Raw genomic sequence first — 22,254 nt, forward strand, 5'->3', positions numbered from 1 at the left:
AATTCCAGGAAAAGGGCCTGATTTCTGAAGAAAGATGAAGTCATCAAAAGTCTTAAGGACTAAATTAAAAGATAATTTTAAACATTTACTGCTGCAGTATTTAAACTTAATGATTCTGGCACAATGAGACTGTTGAATCTATGCTGCGATATATGTTTAAGGGGATGGACTCAGGTAGTTAGGATGTGATTATTACTGTCCTAGGTCCTATAGTTAAATCCGGATAGAATTCTAGTTTTAACTGAAGACCTCTATTTGATCATAGGCTGTATCAAGTTGCTGACACAATTCATGAATAATCATATATAATGGTATCATGCTACTAAAACACATTAGTTAAATACTCTCACTCACTCAAATGGTATAGGAGAATCATCTTCCTAAGATATCTCTCCATGACTACAGTATGGGCACAGAGCAAGGACAATCCTGTCTCCCACCTGGTCACCATTCATTTATTTATTCATGGAGTAGAGATTTTCGTGCACACAAGCAGCTACTGTGACAGCAGAAGTATTACAGAATTCAAAAGAGAAAGAGATGATTTCCAGCTGGGCAATCAGAGAAGTCTTTAAGAAGTAGGTGGCATTCAACTAAAGAATACACTCTTCACTTCTGTGTGGCTTGATGAGTATACACCATTACAATCGCAGACTTTGGGAAAATGGGAGGGTTGAAATAAGATAAAGGAAAGAAAAAGAGTGGTGGCAAAGGCAGGATGACTGGTAACATTAATTGAAGAATTCTATATTTGTATTCACCAGCGTGAGCCTCTTTCCTATTTAGCCATCACATAACTTGAATGCACGTTGTCATTAACTTGCTTTATTCTTCCTATGAATCAAGCCTTGGAGATGTTGAGAACTGAGATTCTGTGTGTAGCAGAAAAGTAAAGAGATGAATAGAAGCAATGGCATAGAATAACATCCTCTTGCTTCTTCCACTATTAATTCTATCCTGCCAGCAGATATTTAGTAGCTTTTTTGTGTTAAGTCCTATGTGGATACAAATTTAAGAAAAGACACATTTTCTTTCTCAAGGGGATCACAGGTCAATAGGAACACAAGGATCTGTCACAGATCATGATAAATGTAATACATAAAAGAACATAAATATGGACACAGTAAAATGGTAGACCAGAAGAGGCAAAAGATAATTATTGATGATGGTCAAGGAAGAATACTTCACAAAAGTGGTATTTTTAGTCTCCAGACATTGAGCAAAGACTTTTTTTGCTACGGTCATCCCATAAAATGACTCTCAATAATGAATAGAACAAGAAACAAAAAACTAAATTTCATTTTTAATGAAACACAAAAGAAAAAAGTCGCACTAAAGTGCTTTCAAAGGAAGATAACTGCAAGAAGCAAGTGAATTACTGTGCAGACGCCCCTAGAAGGCTCAGAAACTGGGACCAGCCTGCATCTTAGGAGGCAGTGGTAGGAATGCTTAACCTAAACTAGAAGACTCATCTGAAAGTCTGTCTCTTAGACCTTCTTTTTCTCTCAACGTATGGGAGGTTGGAAAATATATGTAGAGAAATTGAGCTACAGGAGCTGCACAATTTCAGTTTTAAGGCAGAAAAAAAAAAGCAGAAAGCTGAGAGTTTATATGATCTTTCTGTTGAGAAGTTGAAAGACATAAATATAAATAAATGTAACATATGTACATAGGCTCTTAAATATCCATGTTTAGAAATTCCCCAGTCAAAACCAGAGTTAGCCTTGATAACCTAAGAAGAAAGTCCACAAGTCAACAAGCCACAATGACGAGCACAGATAAATGAATGTACTGCTAGTGCTAGGTTTATCACATTTGAGGGAGAACTCAGTGAAAGAAGGTAAGACCCCAACTAAGTAAATACTGGCATTATGAAGAAAGATTAAGAACAGTTCCAAAACATCACCAGTTTCTTCATAGAGATTTTAAAGCCTTTTTCAATCATAAAAGGGACGCTTAAAAAAAAAAGGGTCATGTGCAGTGGCTCATGCCTGTAATCCCAGCACTTTGGGAGGCCGAGGCGAGCAGATCCCAAGGTCAGGAATTTGAGAGCAGCCTGGCCAATATGGTGAAACCCTGTGTCTACTAAAAATACAAAAACAAAATTAGCCTGGCGTAGTGTCGCATGCCTGTAATCCCAACTACTCAGGAGGCTAAGGCAGGAGAATTGCTTGAACCCGGGAGGTGGAGGTTACAGTGAGCCAAGATCATGTCCCACACTCCCACATGGGCAACAGGGTGAGACTCTGTCTCAAAATAAATAAATAAACAAACAAACAAACAACAAAAGGACACCAACCAACAGAAAATAAGAAAGAATTTGAGGATATTTAGGTTATGATAGCCAGACTCACAACAAACAAAAAAGGCAACAAAACAACATTTAGTACAAGAACTGTAAGATAAAACTGAATAAATTATCCAGAAAGGAGACTGGAAATAAAAATAAGTTGATGATAGTAGCAGTAACATCAGAATGCTAAAGAATTTTTAATCATAAATAAAATGATCCAAATCTTGGAACAGTAATGATAAAGAGGACAACCTAAGCAAATACGAGAGCAAAATAGAAATCTTTTTTGTGTTCCAAAATTACTTAAAATTTATTCCCTGTAATCAGACATCTGAGGACATGCTCCAAAAATCAGGAATACACAAAGGAAGCTAAAGACAAGGAGTCTAAAACAGGAGAGTCAACAAGGAGAAGGATCAAGGGAAGTCCATCAATAATGGCAGTTTAGCAGGCCTGGAGAAAAACTAATGTGTACTGTAGTGTATGAAAGGGCTTCAAAGGAATAACTCTAGCAAAATCAAAGGAATGAGTGGATTATCTGACAGGAATTATCATGAGGAAAATTGTATCAAGAGGGTTTTATAGAGTACTTGAATAGCTAAAAACGAACAAACAAACAAAAAACCCTCATCTGTAGATGCCAAAACAATAAAGGCAATGAAACATACAAATAAATTATTAACTCTTGAATAAAAACAGAAAAGTTATTTACAATGAAAATGTGATCATACTATTTGAATCTTCAGTGGACAACATTTGTATAGGCTTAAGCATGAAAGTTCTGAATATGTAATATGGATGGAAAGAAGACCTGATATAGAATTATATTGGAAAACTGAGTGGAGAATCGGGATATAACAGAGTCATATTGTTACCTATTAAAATTGGATGCCAATGGAGAATGCCAAGTCATGAAGTCTTTTTTTTTTTATTATTATTTTTAGACAGAGTCTTTCTCTGTCACCCACGCTGGAGTGCAGTGGCATAATCTCAGCTCACTGCAACCTCTGCTTGCCAGGTTCAAGCGATTCTTGTAACCCAGCCTCCTGAGTAGCTGGGATTACAGGCGCCTGCCACCATGCACGGCTAATTTTTGTATTTTTAGTAGAGACAGGGTTTCGCCATGTTGGCCAAGCTGGTCTTGAACTCCTGACCTCAAGTGATCCACCCACCTTGGTCTCGTAAAATTCTCTCTGTGGCTTCACAGGCATGAGCCACTGCACCCGGCCAGAGAATGCCAAGTCATGAATCAAAATATTGCCATGTCATAGATATTATTTAGAGATATGGAGGTAAATGCCAGTGAGAATAACTGGAAAATAGAGTTGATGCTTACAGGGAATGGCCTAGGGAAGAAATTTATATTGCTTTTGTTGTTCTCAGATTTATTTGGCTTCTTAAACACATGGGTGCATTACTTTTATATAAATATAAATAATTGGTTAAAATTTTAAAAAGGAATCTCTGACAAAGATTCAGAATACTATTTGGTGTTAAAAAAGGAATCTCTGACAAAGATTTGGAATACTATTTGGTGTTTACCAGGTAGACCAAGGACAGAAGAACATGGTAGCCAGTGAGGTAAGATTAAAAACAAAAATCAGAAACAGCAAGTCCAGTTCAGGGAACTGCAGGTGGTTTGATACAGCTGAATAATTAGGAGGCAGAGAAGCAATGTGTTATAGTGGTTATGGGTTCAGGCTCTAGACTCTATCTTTCTAGTTTTGTTTTATAGATATGTGACTTACTGTGTGACCTTGCTAAGTTCTTTAACATCTCTAAGCTTTTGTGTCAATGTCCATATCCGAAAACTGAGAACTTTAATTTGTACTGCAGGAAATGAATCTACATTCTGTTAGCATGCATTGAAGTTCACCCACAGATACTATTGGAGAGTTCCAAGCTTCTCTCCTTCAAGTTCCTGTGTTGCTCCCTGTATCTTTGAGGTTCCCCAGAACTTGCTAACCAATGCATAGGGCAAACCAGAAATGCTGACTGGAAGTAGCAACAGGGGATTTAATGTTCCCAGAGGTATTACTGAACTGATGAAGTAAAAGAGTAAGTTGATAAATATGCCAGGTTCTCCATCCCTTTATAGGGCAATTCTGAAGTGTATATTATATAGAACCTTAGTGGGTCTACAGAGAAACAGAGCTTCAGTTCCTTGAAGTGTGATTCACACCATTCTGCACATTTTACTGAATTTTCTCCCTTCCCTGTCTCACTTTCTCCGCACTCTCACTTGCGCTTCTGCTAATCACTTCCCAAATAAACAAGCCCCTGTCTCAAGGCCCACTGTTGAGGAAAGGCAATCTAAACAAATGCCTATGCCATGTTTTCAAGAGGATTAAATTATATACTCCATACTTAGCAAGGCTAAATATGTAATACTGCTACTGTTGTTAAATGCCAAGATATGAGAAAAGTTCATTTATGCTTGTATTATCAGTTAAGACATTATCCTAAAGGTGAAGAGAAGCCTTTCATAAAATGAATTAAATCCATAGGACTCAGTGACTCACCGAACACACGTGGTGCTGAGCAGGGCTAGGGAAAGATAGTGCTCTGAATGACTCACAGCTTTCTAACCTGTATATGACCTGTATGGAATAGTAATGTTCAGAAACAAGAAACATAATAGAACAATTACAGTTTTATTTCGAAACGAAGCCTAAAGTCCTGGTTTCATAATAAGGCTGTCTAGGTAAATAATTTGGCCAAGATTCACGATTCACTGATCCAAAGGTCCTAAGACCCCCAATAATGTTCTTTTTCTGTAAGTTTTTTCAACCATCATTTGTCTTAATTATTCTTGTCTCTTGAGGTCATGATTGGTGCACAGGTGGTCAATATAGGTAACATAATTGCTGAAAGAATTAATAAAGATTTATTTCCTAAATTGATCCAATTCATGTTGTTTTCTTCTATTCAAGTACTGGTCACTTGGTCTTTCATACAGTCATAATTCTCTCTGATTCATAATTTAATGGAAATGATTTTGGCAACTCCAGCAGACATCTGAGAGATAAGCATAGCTTTTGTGTTGTTAATGTTTTCTGCCAGACTGAAGACCTTGGTGTTAATAAGATGGCTGCTTTCCAACACCTCTAAAAAAAAACAAAAAAATTCCTCTCTCCTTTTTCTTTTATTTACAAATGTAATCTCTGATCCGTGAATTCATAAGGTGAAAATGATGAGTGGCTAGCTTTTTATAGGACCATACAGAAAGGGCCAAATTCGTTGATCCGTCTCCCATGTTTCTAGCTACTTAGGGAAGGAATTTGAAAAGAAGTCAAAGTGGCAGATTTGAAGGAGGGGCTATTGGAAAGTGTGCCACAGACTTTTTTACATTCCCTCTTCCAGACAATTTGAGTCTGCATTTTTAAGTGAAACTATTAGTAACGTAGTGATTTCAGGGTTTTTCTTTTTTTTTTTCTAAATTGGTAGATGTAGGTCATAATAGGACTATAATTTTATTTATTGGTTGATGGTCTGATTTTAAGCCCTTAAAACATTAATGTCTAGGCACATTTGAGAAAGAATAACAGAAAAATCTTGTGTGTGTGTGTGTGTGTGTGTGTGTGTGTGTGTCTGTGTGTGTGTGTGTGTGTGTGTGTGGAGAATGTCTCTTTGGCCCAGATAAACTCTTTAAGCTTTGACATCTTAAAAACTCTATGATTACTATATTTTTATACATAGTCAGATACATATAGGTTCAAAGTCCTGAGAACTCTGGTTAAACTGAGTTGTCTTATTGCCAGGGTCTGAGGAAATCTGAAAGACAGCATCGTAGAAGACAGTGCATTGAACATTGTTAGGCTAGTAGCAAAAGAATGAGAGGCACAAGACTAAAAGAGAATTCCACTTATGTGTAAACAGAACTTCGGTTACTAGATAAGTATGACTTTTTCCTCCTTATTTTTCTACCCTTTCCTTTATACACTTTACATCACACCCCTTAGTTCCCTCCAAAATATAAAATTGTCATTGACTTTATTGAGATATAATTCACGTATAACAAAATGCACACATTTTAAGGGTCCGGTTCAATGAATTTGAAAAATGTGTATGCCCATATAAATCCCTGTTCCTCCCTATCAAAATACAGAATATTGTATTTCATATTACCCAGAAAAGTACTTTCACACTTTTTTGGAACCAATCCTACCACATTTCTTGCCTACAATCACTGATCTGGTTTTGATCGCCATAAATTAGTGTTTTTCTGACTCCAGAACAGTATATAAACGGAAGCATGTAGTATGGTGCTTTATGCTGGACATTTAGTTCAGCACATTGTCAGTTTCATCCGTGTATTTACATGAATCACTACCTTTTTCCTTTTTATTGCTGAGTAGTATTCCATATGCCACAATTTGTTTATCCATTCACCTATTGGTGGATATTTGGCTTTTTTCCAGTTTGGGCTCATTATGAATCAAGTTCCTATTAACATTTAAGAGCAATTCTTTGGGTAGATATATGTTTTCATTTATCTTGTGTTCTACCTTAGAGAGGAATTGATGGGTTATATGTGATGTTTAACTTAATAAACGTTTTTGAAAGTGGTTGTGCCATTTTACATTCCCGTCAGCAATACATGAAAGGTTTAACTGTTCTACCACCTCATCAATGTTTGGCTTGATCAGTCTTTTTAGTTTTAGTCATTATTCTGGGTGTGAAGTGCTATATCTCATTGTACCTTTAATTTGCATTTCCCTGATGACTTGAGTATCTTTTTATGTACCTATTGACTACATATTTTACCTTGTAAAGTGTTTATTAAAATATTTTGCCTATTTGTATTTGATTGTTTCTTTTCAATATTACTGTTTCATGTATTTTAGACACAACCTTCTATCAGATATATGTATTTTGAGTATTTCCTCTCAGTCCCTGTTGAAGAGTAGGTAGTCTTAATTTTTATAAAGTCAAATTTATCTATACTTTTATGGTTAGTCATTTTTGAGTCCTAAGAAATCTTTGCTTATCCCAAGGTCAAAAATATTTTCTCCTATGTTTCCTTCTAGAATTGTATAGTTTTAGTTTTTATGTTTACTCTGTGATCTATTTAAAATTGATTTTTGTGGATAGTATAGGGTTTCATACAGATATCCTGTTTTACTGATGTCATTTTTTGAAAATATTACATTCCTGGCAAAATTATTTCTTTATTACAAACTTGGAAAAGCCTTTTTAAAATCTCTTACCTTTTATATAATGATAGAGTACAGAAAGTCTTCTAAAGTTCTTTGGAGATTAGCATTATTCCTTTGAATATTTTTTACATTTCTGATTTTATTTAAAATATAAACACAGTAGATAGGACACATACTACATAATGATCATTTTTTAATAATATAGAAGGTAAATTAATATAGCCAAGGCACTGAGTTGGGAAGAAAGTGTGTACAGTTACTGGCCTCTTTATTTTCTGTGTGACTCCCTTTTCTTTTTCTGTGTCTTCATATGTATGTAGATACTTCTTGAGTGGTATGTAGTACTGAGCTACTCCATTGGAACACAGAGTTAAACAGATTGACAGGATCATTATTGACTGGAGTATCAGGGAAAACATTGTTAGAATTAATCATTACAAGTTTTTTGAAATTGAATCTCTTATTTATAAAAAAGCACAGAAAAAATCAGTATTCCATAGCTTCTGTATAAGGTCTTTGTATTATGCAGCTCATGTTGAAAAATAGATATTGAGTGGTTTGCCATATTAATTTTGATTTGTATTTATTTGTAAATATGATTTCATCACATTAAAATAAGAGCTACAATAATAGAACTTTAAGTAAGAGTTAAAAATATTCACCACCAATCTATTTCTCCTACTTTACTGATTTCACTTGCCTATGTTCTTTTGCTAATCTTCATATATAGTCAGAATGTTTATATAATGGTAACCATACTACAGAAATGGTTTGCATTTCTGATTTTTTTGTAACATATGAGATTACAAATATTTTTCGTGTTGCTACACAGCCTTCATATTTATCCATTTTAATGGCTACGAAGTAATCTAGTAAGTGATGGATAGTAATACCATCATTTACCTAGTTTATTACTATTGATGCGTTTAGGTAGGCCACACATTTTTGCTTAGAGCTGACTCCAAACAAGAGAAAACACATGTGTATTGCCTTTTCCTTGTTTGTATAATTTATACTTAGAATATCAGCATAATTAAGTGCTTGAGAATAGAGAAGCTAGACTTTTGTGTTGAAATCCCACTTTTGATATTTTCCAGCTATTTGGCTTTGCGCAAGTGTTCTGATCTCTCTAGACCTCAGTTTTCTTATTTGTAAAATGGGGATAATAACAGTGTCTGCCTCATATATTTTTCATGAAGATTAAATGAATTACTTTTTTGCAAATCAATTACATCAGTGAAATGAATGTAAAAACTATATAAATATCTTCTTAAAGTCCTGGTTAATGGAACTAGTATATTAATTTAATTTGTATTGTCACTGAATGTATGTGAGTATCCAGATATACCACAATATGAACCCAACCTTACAGGAAATGTACATTTACAAGAAGAAAGAAAGAGAGAAAGTGGGGAAAAGAGGACGAGAGGAATAAATAAAGGAAAAAAAAAGAAAGAAGGGAGGGAGGGAAGGAGGAAAGAAGGAAGGAGGGAAGCAAGGAAGCAAGGAAGCAAGGAAGGAAGGAAGGAAGGAAGGAGGTTCTCAAACAGGGGTGGTTTAAAAAACATAATTTATTGATGTACAATTCCCATGACATAACAAAAACCTTTTTAAAGTGAATAATTCAGTTGCATTTAATACAGTCACAATGTTTTGCAACCACCACTATCCTCTTCGAAAACATTTCCATCACTCCAAATAAACAAAGCTCTTACCAATTAGTGAATTTCCCCCCATTTTCTCCCTTTCATGTTCCGGACCACAACAACTACCAATCTGTCCCTTGCCTCTATAGATATGTCAATTCTGGATATTTTATATAAATGGAATCATACAATATATGACCTTTATGTCTGGCTTCTTTCACTTAGTATAATACTTTCAAGGTTTATCTATGTTTTAGCATGTGTCAGAACCTCCTTACTTTTTATGGCTGAATAATATTCCATTTTATGTATGTATCACAATTTGCTAATTGAACATCTGGGCTGTTTCCACCATTTGGCTATTTTGAATGGGCTGCTATAAGCATGTGTGTACAGGTACTTGTTTGAGTACCAGTTTTCAGTTATTTAGGGTATACACCTGGGACTAGAATGACAGGGTTACAAGGTGCTTCTATGAGCAGTTTTTTGAGAAACCACCAAACTTTTCCAGTTCCACACTGTTTTGATTATCATATGTTCATATTTAGCTTTAAAATTGGGAAGTATAAGTCTTTCAAATTTGTTCTTTTTCAAAGTTATTTTGGCTATTCAGTCCCTTGCAATTACATAGAAATTTGAGAATCAGCTTTTCCATAACTGTTTCCTAAAAAAGCCATTGGGATTTCAACAGGGATTGCCTTGAATCTGCAATCACATGAGTAGTTAACATTGGCATCTTAACAATATCAAGTCTTCTAATCCATGAACGTAAGATATATTTCTATTTATTTAGATCTTCTTTAATTTCAGCAATATTTTTTAGTTCTCCGTGTACAAGTCTTTCACTTTCTCTGTTACATTTATTCATGGGTATTTTATCCTTCAGAATGCTATTATAAATTGATGTTTTTTTCTTAATTTGCTTTTCAGATAATTAATTGCTGGTGTATGGGAACATAACTAATTTTTGTCCTTATTTTGTATTTATTTTTTAATTTAGTTTATAAAACTAATTTTTATATTTTGATCTTCTACCTACAACTTTGCTGAATATGTCCTCTACTCTAGTAGCTTTTTGGAAGATTGAGATTTTTGTATGTAAGATTATGCAATCTGCAAATGGACATGGTGTTGTTATTTATTTTCTTCCCGATTTAGATACCTTTTATTCAGTTTTCTTGCCTACTTGCTCCAGTTAGAACTTCCAGTACAGTGTTGAACAGCAGTGGTGAAGGAGACTATTCAAGTCTTGTTCCCTATCAGAGGGAGACAGATGTCAGTCTTTTGCCATTGAGTATAATGTTAGTTGCAGGATTTCCTCAAATGTCCTTTATTTTGAGAAAGTTTCTTTGTAGTCCTAGTTTTCTGAATGTTTTCATCATGAAAGTGTGTTGGATTTTGTTAAATGCTTTTTTGTGCATTAATTGATATGATCATTTCAGTTTTTCTCTCCTTTTCATTCTATTAGGATAGGGTATTCCTCTGATTGTTTCCTTATGTTGAACCACCCCTACATTCCTGGGACAAATCCCCATTGGACATAGTGTATAATTCTTTTAATATTCTGTTGGACTGGAGGTGATTTTGGCCCCCAGTTTACATTGGCAATGTCAAGATATTTTTGATTGTCAGAACTGGGGGAGGGTGCTACTGGCATCTGGTGCATGAAGGCAAGGATGCTTCTAGATATTCTACAACAGAGAGGAAAGCTTTCCATTCTCTCACAACAGAGGATTAGCCAGGCCAAAGTGTCAACACCACCCAGATTGAGAAATCCTGAATTACACCAACCCTGCTACTATTCTTAGTATACCCCACCATTATCTCTCTAGCCTGTCATTCTGTCTTTTCCACCTCATCTCCTCCAAACACACAACTTTTTGTTTCAGTACTCCAACCACACTGAACCTCACTTAATTTCTTCTGTTAGTCAAGTTATCTTTGGCCTGTTATCTTCCACCCTTGTACTTTTTCTAATCCAAACATCCGGTCCCATAAGAATGATATAATGGACTTTGGGGACTCAGGGTTGGGGGAGGTTGGGAGGGGCCTGCGAGGCAAAAGAACACATATTCGGTGTAGTGTACATTGGTCTAGTGATGGGTGCTCTAAAATCTCAGACATCACTGCTAAAGAACCTATGTATGTAACCAAAAACCACCTCTGCCCTAAACCTCATTGAAACATTTTTTTTAAAAAAAAAAGGAAGAACATCCCTTCCCCTTCTTCACTCCCCAACATCATCACCTGGTTTTATTTATTATTATTCAATTTTCAGCCACTTCCTCCATGAAGATTTTCTGACTTTCCTTAGACTAAATGAGGTACTTTTGCTGCATTTTTCCCAAACACCAGTATTGCCCATGACATAGCACTTATCAGAGTTTATTAAAATCACGTGTTAAATTCCACAAGGTCTAGGAGGGTCATATTATTGCTCCTATCTGCTCACTATTGTGTCTTCAAGACCCAGATCAGTGCCAGTTATGAAGTAGTTGTTTTTGTTATTGTTGTTTTTAAGTTATAGAATGAATACAAGAATAAATGAATAAATCAGCCTAAATTTTTCTGTATCTGGAACGTGCAGGAAATGTGGTAGTTAAGAAATATGTTAATGTTTTATGCGTGTACACCTCAGATATGCCTGAGAAACAGAAATAGCCAATTGAAATATTTTTATTTTAGTTATCTAAATCTCATCTGCCTCAGCCATAATTGACTAAAAGTATATCTGATTTTTTAAAAATTCTCAAATGTTTGATTCAGTATCTGTGCAGACTGAGACACAGACCCAAAACTTTACAGTGTGAATTTTTAAAACTATATCTTGAATAAATTATCAGATACATAAGCAAAATTTGGAATAGAAATTTGGGACAAAAGAAAGCAGTTCATTTTAGCCTTTTACATCAATGGACTTGGAACATGATTTCCAAGGAATTGTTGGTGTTCCCTGGCAGTGCCCAATTTCTGAAGAAAGAAACAAAATGTAATCTGCACACAGTCAAATGCCTTAGGCAGTGTGAGTAGGTTCAAACCAGGTCAGAATAAAAATGACTATTAACCAGCCATTCAGCTTGTAAAATGATATAAGAACTAGTTCCTACTTATTGCCGTTAACAAATATTAAAAAATAAGTCATAGTGTCAGCTACTAGATGCACCAAGTTTTAGTGCTGCTTTATGGGCTAGACATGTTTCAAGTAAGAGTTGGCTGTGATGTGAATTTCTGTAAATTAAAGCTTAGCTTTCCGCTTAATCTAATCAAAGTACTGGTGATATATTCTAATGGTGATTTGACAACCCCAGACACACTGAGATAGTATCATCTTAGGAGAAAAGATTTGAGACAAAAGCCAACTCCATGTTATGATGGTGAACTAGATAATGTTCTCCCTTTCAGGCATTGTAGTTTTCAGTTTCCTTTTAGTTTCAGTTTGGCTTTAGTTTGGATTTATATTTCACAAGATTTTTCAAATTGTATTCTCTCTTTCCACCATTAACTATACTCCAAAACACCCTAGAATCATAGGAATTCTCTTAGACCTAAGAATCTTCTCAAGCAATATTATGTACCCCAGAGTATTTTTATTTTTCTCATATGATTGTCTAAATATTTAAATCGATAACTGATTTTGAGAAAGTTGCTGGTTTTACTAGCTTCTTTTCCTTGAAGTCTTTCTAAGCCTCCATTCCTCACTGGAAAATGGAGAGTTATACAGAAAGTTGAATCAGTATATGATTTTCAAAAATATGTATATACATGTATTTGAGTGTGTCCTAATTATAGATGCATATTAAAATAAATATTATTCTACTGGTTAAGATAAACCGGATCCTCTAATTTCCCCCCTTTGTCTTGCCATGTAGAATGGCTCAGAGAATTTTCAGAGATTTGACCTTTTCCAGTCAATTTATCTAAAGCAGCGGCAGTGATTCCCAATGTCGTTATACCTCAGGACACTGTCTTATTACCACATTTATTTCCCTCTTCATACTTATCGCAGTCTTTGTTAATTGTAACTCTGCCTATTTTCCTATTGTCTGTCACCACCATCTTTAGAATAAGAGCTCCACCATGGCAGTGAGCATGTTTCCCTTGTTCAATTTTGTATCACTGACATGAAGAGCTCTTAGCACACTCATCAATCAATATTTGTTAAATGAGCTTTTTTGGCTGTAGACACTACATTTTATTGACTGGAAACAATGCCTTGAGCCAAGCCTGAAGAGAAGAGAAAGTCATAATCTTTACAGTCAGAGTTACTTTCTGTGTCTCTTCAACATGATTCTTCCAACATCACCAAGGAACTTCCTACGTGACTGAAGAAAAGAGAAAGAAAGTCATCTGGAGAGTTAACACATTTCCCATTGGTGCTTCATATTATCTCCTGATATTCTGAAGATGTCATCACCAGGTCAACGGAACCTCAACATCCTAAGTTATATATAGATATCTGTATACATATGTACATTATATACAAATATTATATAATACAAATTATGCAAAAGTAAATTTAGTTTTTACATATTTTATATGTGCTACATATAATTTACACATGCTTCTGTGAAAGTGTTTGCTAATTCATTTACAAACAAAATAGAAAAGTTGAAAATACATGTTTTTCCCTACTACAGGATGTGGAAATAGGGTTGCTTCAAAGGCACATTCTAGCATAGTTTAATAATAATCACTCAATCACCACAGACAGAAAAAAATTAATTTATTTGGAAATGCAACTTTGTATAAATGTTACTAGTGTATACCAACAATAGTATTACATAATGGACACAAGGATAAATATTTAATAAGTTTGATGCTTCAGGTACTGTAAGTAAAATCCATTTTTAATTACATAAAGTCTTTAAGTTTAAAGTTACCTAGTCAAATTTATCTGCACTGATAGCTGCTGTCAGAATTATATGTAAACACATAGACCTCTCTAAGTAATAATATTGTATTCCTCTATGATAATGAGATTCAGCAAAAGCCATGAATGGTAACACTAGCCAATAATTTGATTCAAGCAACACAACCAGAAGAAGTCAATAAACCAGTTCCATGTCTTATATACAAAAATAATAGGTTGGTTGAATTTTTACTTTCTGAATCTGTTACATTGATATGTATTCTAGACATTAAATATATTTTGTTGATTGAAATTTTGCACACTGAGAAAATACAATGTAAATATAGCTGGAGGGTCTTTTCTATATTTTTCCAAAATTTTCAGGCCTTCTGTTAGGCCAAAGCAACAGCTGACATAATATTTTCTAATATCTGATACAGTTTTTCAGTTGTGTGTGGGTGTATATATACACTGAAACACAGATTGCTCAAGGGGAAAAGAAGCCTATGAGAGACAGAAACAAAAGGATATGCCTTTTAAATTGAGTGAGCACACTCTTTAGGACCTACAGTTTCAAAGTTTTGTATTAGGGAATGGCTGTCTACAAAAATTTTTCTGAATTAAGTGCATACCAACTAGAATTACACAATTGGCTTCCCTTTTGCTACTTGAAGCTCCCACCTTAGCTGGTTTCATTCACTTATTGTGGAATTACAGAGACATGGATCTAACTAAATTTGGCTCTTTTACCTCATCCTTTTAAAATTGTCATCTTTCTTCCATCTCCAAATATAATTTTGCAGACCATGACCTTCAACATTACTTCTGCATCACAAATGTGGCTTTGACATCTTGTTACATAATGTCCACTCTGAGACCTTAATTCTCACATCTAATGATACCCTGAGGATCACATGTGAGGCCTAGAGGGAGTGAAGCCTCATCCCACCTTGTGCTTCTCTATTAACCAGGTAACAGCTTTAGTGTTCTTTGTTTTCTGGTCAAGATCACTAATTTATCCTGTGCACAATTTGAAGATCACCTAGTCCAACTGCCTCCCCACTCCACAATTTGTCAAAGAGCTAGCATTCAATCAAGCAAAGTACATTCCAGAAATCACACAGAAAATTGGGCACAGTACTTGAACCAACATTTAAGCATATAAATCAACGATTATCTAGAGAAGCCTGGAGTGATGGGATCATTGAGTTTAGAAACTAAGAACATAGCTGTGCTGGTTTTAGAGAGATAAAGTTACTAACTATTCACCTATTCTATTTTCCTTTTGCTTTTGAATGCCAAAAGCCTCCTGCAGATGCTGCACATATTTATTTACAGAGCAACATGCTTGTGTTAGCTGTTTGATTCTAAAGTTTTTAAACAGATGACATTAGAACTTCCAATTTTCTCTTTAGCAACCCAAATATATTTAAATTATAAATTGAAAGATATTGGACTTTTAATAATTCAAGCTTTCTAAGTATTATTAAGTTCCATAAAACTATTTTGGATAGGTAACTTTTTTATTTCTTATCTTCTCTAATCTTCACTTTAATATTGGAACAACTAGACATACGCTTTCTTTTGTTTGCATAATTTTTCTTGTTAGTGTTTATGTAAATGCACAGAAGGGAAAAATGAGTAAAATATACTCAAGGAAGGGTATTAGAATACTAATGTAGCTAATGTTATGCTTGGGAACTACTTAGGAAGAAATAGATTGGTTTAAAAAGAAAGTTATAGAATTTAATCAATCTTAAGAGATCAGCAGCATGCTATTATGGAACTATAACTTTAGAGAACATCTATATAACAGTATGATCACCAAAAACTGCAGCATACGCTGCCAAGATTATGTGCATATTTTAAGTGCAAGTTAGAGGGCTCCACCTTCCCTTTTTGCCTGTGGTCGTCCTGATTATAGCACTCAAAGTATTGCATCTGGGTAATCCTCCATTCCCAGATGAGTTGAGAAATTTGGTCCTGTTGGTGTGACCAAAAGTTCCAAGTGAAATAGCAGAAATTGTACAGTCTTCATGCATATAGGCACAGGCTGGGGAAAGGTTTGGGATGATATTTGGTTTTGCCCTTTCTTGTTTTGTTACCTACAGTGAATTACTCGAGTTTCTGCACAGTCACTTTGCATTTTTTTATAAAATGTGAATAATAATGCCTTTCTCACACTTATTTTGGAGATTAAAGATAAATATGAATGTGCAATGCATTCTAATATGCAAAGTGCTATATAAATATAAGATGTTTTCCAGAACTCCAGCAAGTTTCCAGCATCAATGTTGGTATATCCAACACTTCCTACATGACATCTGCTGGAGGCACATGTCTATAACTGAAAGTTAAATGTATGTGAATTGTACATTAATTTAAATATGAATTCCTATGTATTTATCAATAGTTATTGATTTCAAGTCTCAAGTCATGTTTTTGAAAACTACATTAAGACTCTATTCATTTGTATAAAATAGTTTGTTTTTTAAAAACAGTTTATCAAGACTTGTATAAAGTAATGTCCTTTTGAATAGATACATACATACATACATAGGTAAATCTAGGTATATTTTTAATGTTGAATTTAAAAAGCAAATCTTCAATTTTTAGTGTGACTTATCTGCTAAAAGCCCTGTCTTCTCCATATTCTCTCTACTTAATGAAAAAAGCCGATTGCAAAACAAGAAGATTGATTAGGGGTAATAAGCTTGGTATTCAAGTAATAAAAATCCTTGCCAAAGTCCAATCTTTACACAATACACTGACTATATTTCAAGGCCAATTTCTAACCCTATATCTAAAGCATGGCAGGTGTTTAATCATTGTAGCAGATGCTGTCTCTGCCCTTAGTGAATCTCCTACCCTCACTCCCTTCACCCCTAGGATTTGCCACTGTAACCCTGAAAAATAACACTGTGAAAACCTGACTAACGATCCCTTACTGAAGGCTATCTTCTGGCCTAGGAAGCATGCTTTCCTCCAAGCAAGAAAAAACAGAAGTGCCTGAGAGCTAATGCTCCCCAAAGCAACTCTCAAGCAATTGTAGATGGGGAACTGATAAATAAATACCCATCTCTCTAGCCCCGTTGTTGAGTTCCTGAGCATTGTTCTGCACTGCCTTCCAGTGGTCCCCAGAGGAACTGAGATCCAGTTGATGTCACTGGCAAATGGCTTGATAACAAACTTTCATTGGCTTCATTATCTTTCTGAGTAACCCACTATCCTACCAATGTTTCTTGGGATCCCAACAAAACTTGCATTCAAATCCTTGATTCAGAATCTACTTTGGGGGGAACTCAAATCAAGACAACAATGTTTGATCAGTAAATCAATTCACATGTACAAAAAAATGTGCACATGTGCAGACAAGAAAGCTTCTGCCTGTCTGTATCAAAATGGGAACCATTTGTCTTTCTTTAACCTGGTTTGTAACAACTGTTAGAAATGGAATTCAACTAAGTGTTGTAAGAAGTGAATCATTTATAAATTAAGAAGGAATTTACTTATTACTGTACTTTGTCTCCAGAGATTCTTTGAGTGTAGGTAACATAGATGAAATCATGGAATATTAAGAATAGCAAAGTAACTGAGAACTCTTTCTCACAGCTATCAGGTTGACCCGTTGAAATAACAGGTAGACCCTGGAGATGTTCCATAAAGGGGGATTCTGCTAAGGTCTGCTCTGATACCTGCTATGTGATAAAAGTTCCTGACACTTAGCAGGAGTTGACGTCCTGGTATTCCACCTGCAAATGGTAGGTCTGCAGGGCACACCAAGTGCTATGATATTCATCCTGGAAATGTAGTGCTGAGCTCAGAAGTAAGTGGGGTGTTAATTATTCATGGCTAGCCACATAAAATCATGTCTTATATTCAGTTCTGCCCTGGAATGCAGGATATACAAAGGGAGGTACTCATTGATTCCAGCAGGAGCTATACGCAAGCTTCCAAAGGAACAATTAGTCCTTCAGTGCCTCATTCAAAGGCTGCTTAGGGGGTTGTTCTCCTTGAGTTAATGGGAGTATGAGTGTTCAATGAATGGAGATTAGCCCCAGAAGACAGGGAAGCAAATTAAACCCTTATTTTGATTCGAATTGGGAGTGAATAAAGTGTTCACTGCTCACTACACTCAAGTGAAGTTAACACGCAAGAATGAATGGAGACTAACTTCTCTGTGTGGCAAGGAAGACCTCAAGGCAGTTAGCACCTGGGAACCTCCAGGGATAGAACTGAGACAGAAGTGGTCATTCGTCATACTCTGGGGTGATAAGAATTTTTCAGTAAATGCTGTATCAAGGTAGATAAATCTTCCTAGAACCAATAAAAATGCCCTTTGCCTTTTCAAGTAATTGCTATTCACCTTGTTATGAATATCTTGAAAGTAGTCACAGAGTACTTGGAGTGCCTGGGGGATGGAAAGTTCGAAGGAAAAATGTAGCCATATATCATTGGCATTCATGAGAAAATTCACATTAGATGTTTGAAAGGCAGGTCCCCAGGAGGCAACAGAGAAATCAGGAACAATATTGTGCCAAAAATACCACTCTGGCCAGGATGTCAGGGAGTTTATGTCAGGTAGAGTGAAGGAAAGCAATTTGGAAAGAAAAGATATATGTGCTCTTCTATATGCATTTAGTTTATTTATATGCGTACATCCTCTGAAAAACTAGTATGTTCTGGGAATTGACAAGCAGATTGAGCCTGACGCTTCTAAAATATGTAACTGTGCTTATGTTTCTTTTACTCTAAAACCTCTGAATAACATCTTGCAATATGATCAATACTTTTTCAAGCTCATATTTTTAAAAAATCTGTTTGCAACCAATAAGTCAAAAATGGGATGTGCTCAAATATCACTTTATATTTGGGAGGTCAAGTTTATGCCATTAGAGTTTACATACAGATTACAAAATATTTTTTCTTTGTAGAGATGCACCTACTCTGGTGTCATAAAAATCAGTTGTCTCATTGATGACACACCAGAACTTTATGTTTTTTGAAATGTGGGCTGGGTATGGTGGTTCAATCCTGCAATCCCAGCTCTTTGAGAAGCTGAGGCAGGAGAATCATTTGAGACAAGGAGTTTGAGAAGAGCCTGGGCAACATAGCGAGACCCTGTCTGGGGCAAGAGGATCATTTGAACCCAGGATTTCAAGGTTACAGTGAGCTGTGATCCCACTACTGCACTTCAGCCTGGATAACACAGGGAAACTCTGTCTAAAAAAACAAACAAACAAAAAAAAAAAGTGAAGATGTAGGTGGATGATATCATCCTTGCTGGGGGTCACGTTACTGCAGAAAGAATTTCACTTCTTTCCCTCTTCTAGAGTGTTTGAATAACAGTCACTTGATGACAGTTAGTTCAGCTTAAACCTGCCTGGTTTTCTTCATTCCCCTTATTTAAAAAAGTCATATGTATCTGTTTTCAAGGAGACTGTACTGAATTCCATCAAGATAACAAGAAGAACAATGAATCAAAATTATTATTGCTTCTGCGAGGCTCTTTCTATAATATTCCTGAAATACATTTAAGGTACTCATAAGTAGCAACCAATCACCCACTCATTCACTGAATGAATATTATTCAATGCATCACGTACATAAGGACACATACACAAGACCCTGAAAAATACACCAAGCAATATGTCATAAAAGGAGACATGCCACAAATATTTTATTTATTCATTTATTAAAGATAAATCGATTAGAAGTTGAAAGGAAAGTGGAAATACTTTTAAATGAAGGTTTAATGAAAATTTTCATAGAATAAGGTCATTGAATCTTGACAATGATAAAATTAGAGAATTCCAAGGAGATGGACCAACATAAACAAAGATAAGACATTCTTCAAATAACCTGATCTTTTCAATTTGATTGTTTTGAACTTACTTTTGTAGTAATAATAATAATAGCAGCTAGTATGTATTGAGTGCTGACTGCCTATAAAATATTGTTCTAAGCGGTTTATATGAATAAACTTATCCTCGCCTTAAATGTGGAAAGTAGCTACCACTATTAGCCCCATTTTAAGACGAGGAAACTAAGGCACAGAAGAGTTAAGTAACCCACACAAATCCTTCACCTAGTGAGAGGCACAGGCCAGATTTAAACATGGGCAGCGTGGCTATATAGCATGGACTCAGCTGTGACTGCCCCCTCTTGAGGCACTCATGGAGCCAGTCAGTGATTTTATTTTCTTTTCCATTTTCCTACAGACACGGGGAGACTGACAAAGTCAATGCTGTCTTGGATATGTGAGCTCAGGGCCAAGCAAAATAAACTCCTAGATTATGCTGGTAGCTATGCTCCAGAATTAGGACTTCTGACGACATCATGCAGGGAAAAAGGATTACTGTTAGGGAAACATGTATTCTCATATTTTTCTTTCCTGCCTTGAATCCTCTAAATCTGACTGGTCACCATCAAGACTGAAGCAAAGGCAGTATCTAGAGCAACACACTGCTGTGGGTCTCACTACAGCCCTTTCCTTCCTGGATGTTTTCTCAAAAGTACCTTCACAATCAATCTGGGTCAAAAGATCTGGGTACAAGGCCCAGATTGACCATATAACATCGATGTGCTTTTGGTCCATTACTCGAAGTAGTGTTATATTACTTGGAAGTTGGCCTCCTCCTTTTCACCACAGCATCTCGACTTTTCCACTTGTCTTTATTGAGTTGCCTGCTCTCCCATCTCAATTTGGAAATCTGAGACCAGAGCTGTTGCTCCATTTACTCAACTAATGTTGCTGATGACAAGTAGTAGGACTGTCACAGAGTCCTTTGGGTTCCTGGCCCAGTGTTCTTTCCACTGAGCTAGTTAAACTAAGCCCTTGGGGAAGCTCTGCAGAAGGTACTTTTTCTTCCCTGTAAGTGTGATTTTAGCATCCTGACATAATCCCCTCCACACTGCTATAGCCCATGATACTCTTGCCTAGACCTGGATACAAATTAAGATCATAGTTTTGTTCCAAGTCACCTACATTTAGAGGGTACAAAATGTAAAACAATGCTTTTAAAAGAAAATGAAGAATTTATCCTCTGTGGTTACAGGAAAGTTAGTTAATCTCCCTGAACCTCAGTTGTTTTTTTTTTTTTCTGGGTAGTTTAAAAAATCAGATGAGACAATTTATCTAAGAAAGCATCTTTCACATTATAAATCAGTTTACAAAAGCAGGACACTATTTATATAAACATGAATTTCCAGATATTAGACGGTGGCAATGTCTGCTGTTAATAAGAATGCAGGAAGCACACAAGCAGTGTTGAAAAATCTTAGATAATATTTTAATCCCCTGCCCTTGGAGAAATGTATCATGAGGTCAGTGGGTGAATTTCTTTGCCTGCCAGTTGTATCTCCTTTAGATACAATTTGCAAAGGGCTGAGGAAAGAGGTTGGACCCCCAGGCCCCATACCACAAAGTATTTCTGCTCAGCAGTCATGTATTTTGCAAAAATAACCCACCCTCAACAAAGAATGCCTGATTTAAGTTTCCACAATTTCTAAAAGCCAGGGCACCTAAGATACTGAGATGAAATAGCATTCCCTGTTCCCAAATGAGTAACGCTATTTCTCACTCTTTTTTATTTTTATTATTTCAAAATTCTTGCCTCTCTATTGCAGAGAAATTTCCCAGAGTTTTGCAGCATCACTGTTGACAGGCAACCACATTTTCCTCCCAAGGCGACTCCTATTTCTGTGAGGTCAGGATTGCCAATGGGAGCACATATCAGGGGATGGGTTGATGAAAGAGAAGGCAAAAGGTCCAATTGTCCAGGGGCTGGGGACCATGAACCTTAGCCAACAGGAACAGAATGGAATCAGTGTACATCCTGCTGTCAGTGCTCTGTGATTATTTTCCCCTTTCCTTCTCCTAATGGATACGCTTGGAAGAAAGTGCATTCTTTCTCAGGAGAGAGCTCAGAACTGCACGGTTTTAGTGTATTTATTGTGCTATATATATATACACACACACACACACACATATGAATACACTGTATATACACTACATATATATTATATATATTAGTTTCAATAATTCTTTTCTAGCTAGGTCAGAAAATTCACATTTCTATGCATTATTAAAAAGAAGTTATGAGGCCGGGTGCAGTGGCTCGCGCCTATAATCTCAGCACTTTGGGAGGCCGAGGTGGGTGGATCACCTGAGGTCAGGAGTTCAAGATCAGTCTGACCAACACGGTGAAACCCCGTCTCTACTAAAAGTACAAAAATTAGCTGGGCATGGTGGTGAATGCCGGTAATCCCAGCTACTCGGGAGGCCGGGGCAGGAAAATTGCTTGA

General features: G+C 35.9%; 1 protein-coding gene across 3 annotated transcripts in view; it reads left to right on the plus strand.

The window, feature by feature from the left end:
* Window positions 1-22,254, plus strand: part of CNTN6 (contactin 6) — a 306,520-nt gene that overhangs the window by 22,679 nt on the left and 261,587 nt on the right. The window lies entirely within an intron of this gene.

This window comes from Colobus angolensis, unplaced genomic scaffold, assembly GCF_000951035.1.
Source record: "Colobus angolensis palliatus isolate OR3802 unplaced genomic scaffold, Cang.pa_1.0 Scaffold160, whole genome shotgun sequence".
NCBI lineage: Eukaryota > Metazoa > Chordata > Mammalia > Primates > Cercopithecidae > Colobus > Colobus angolensis.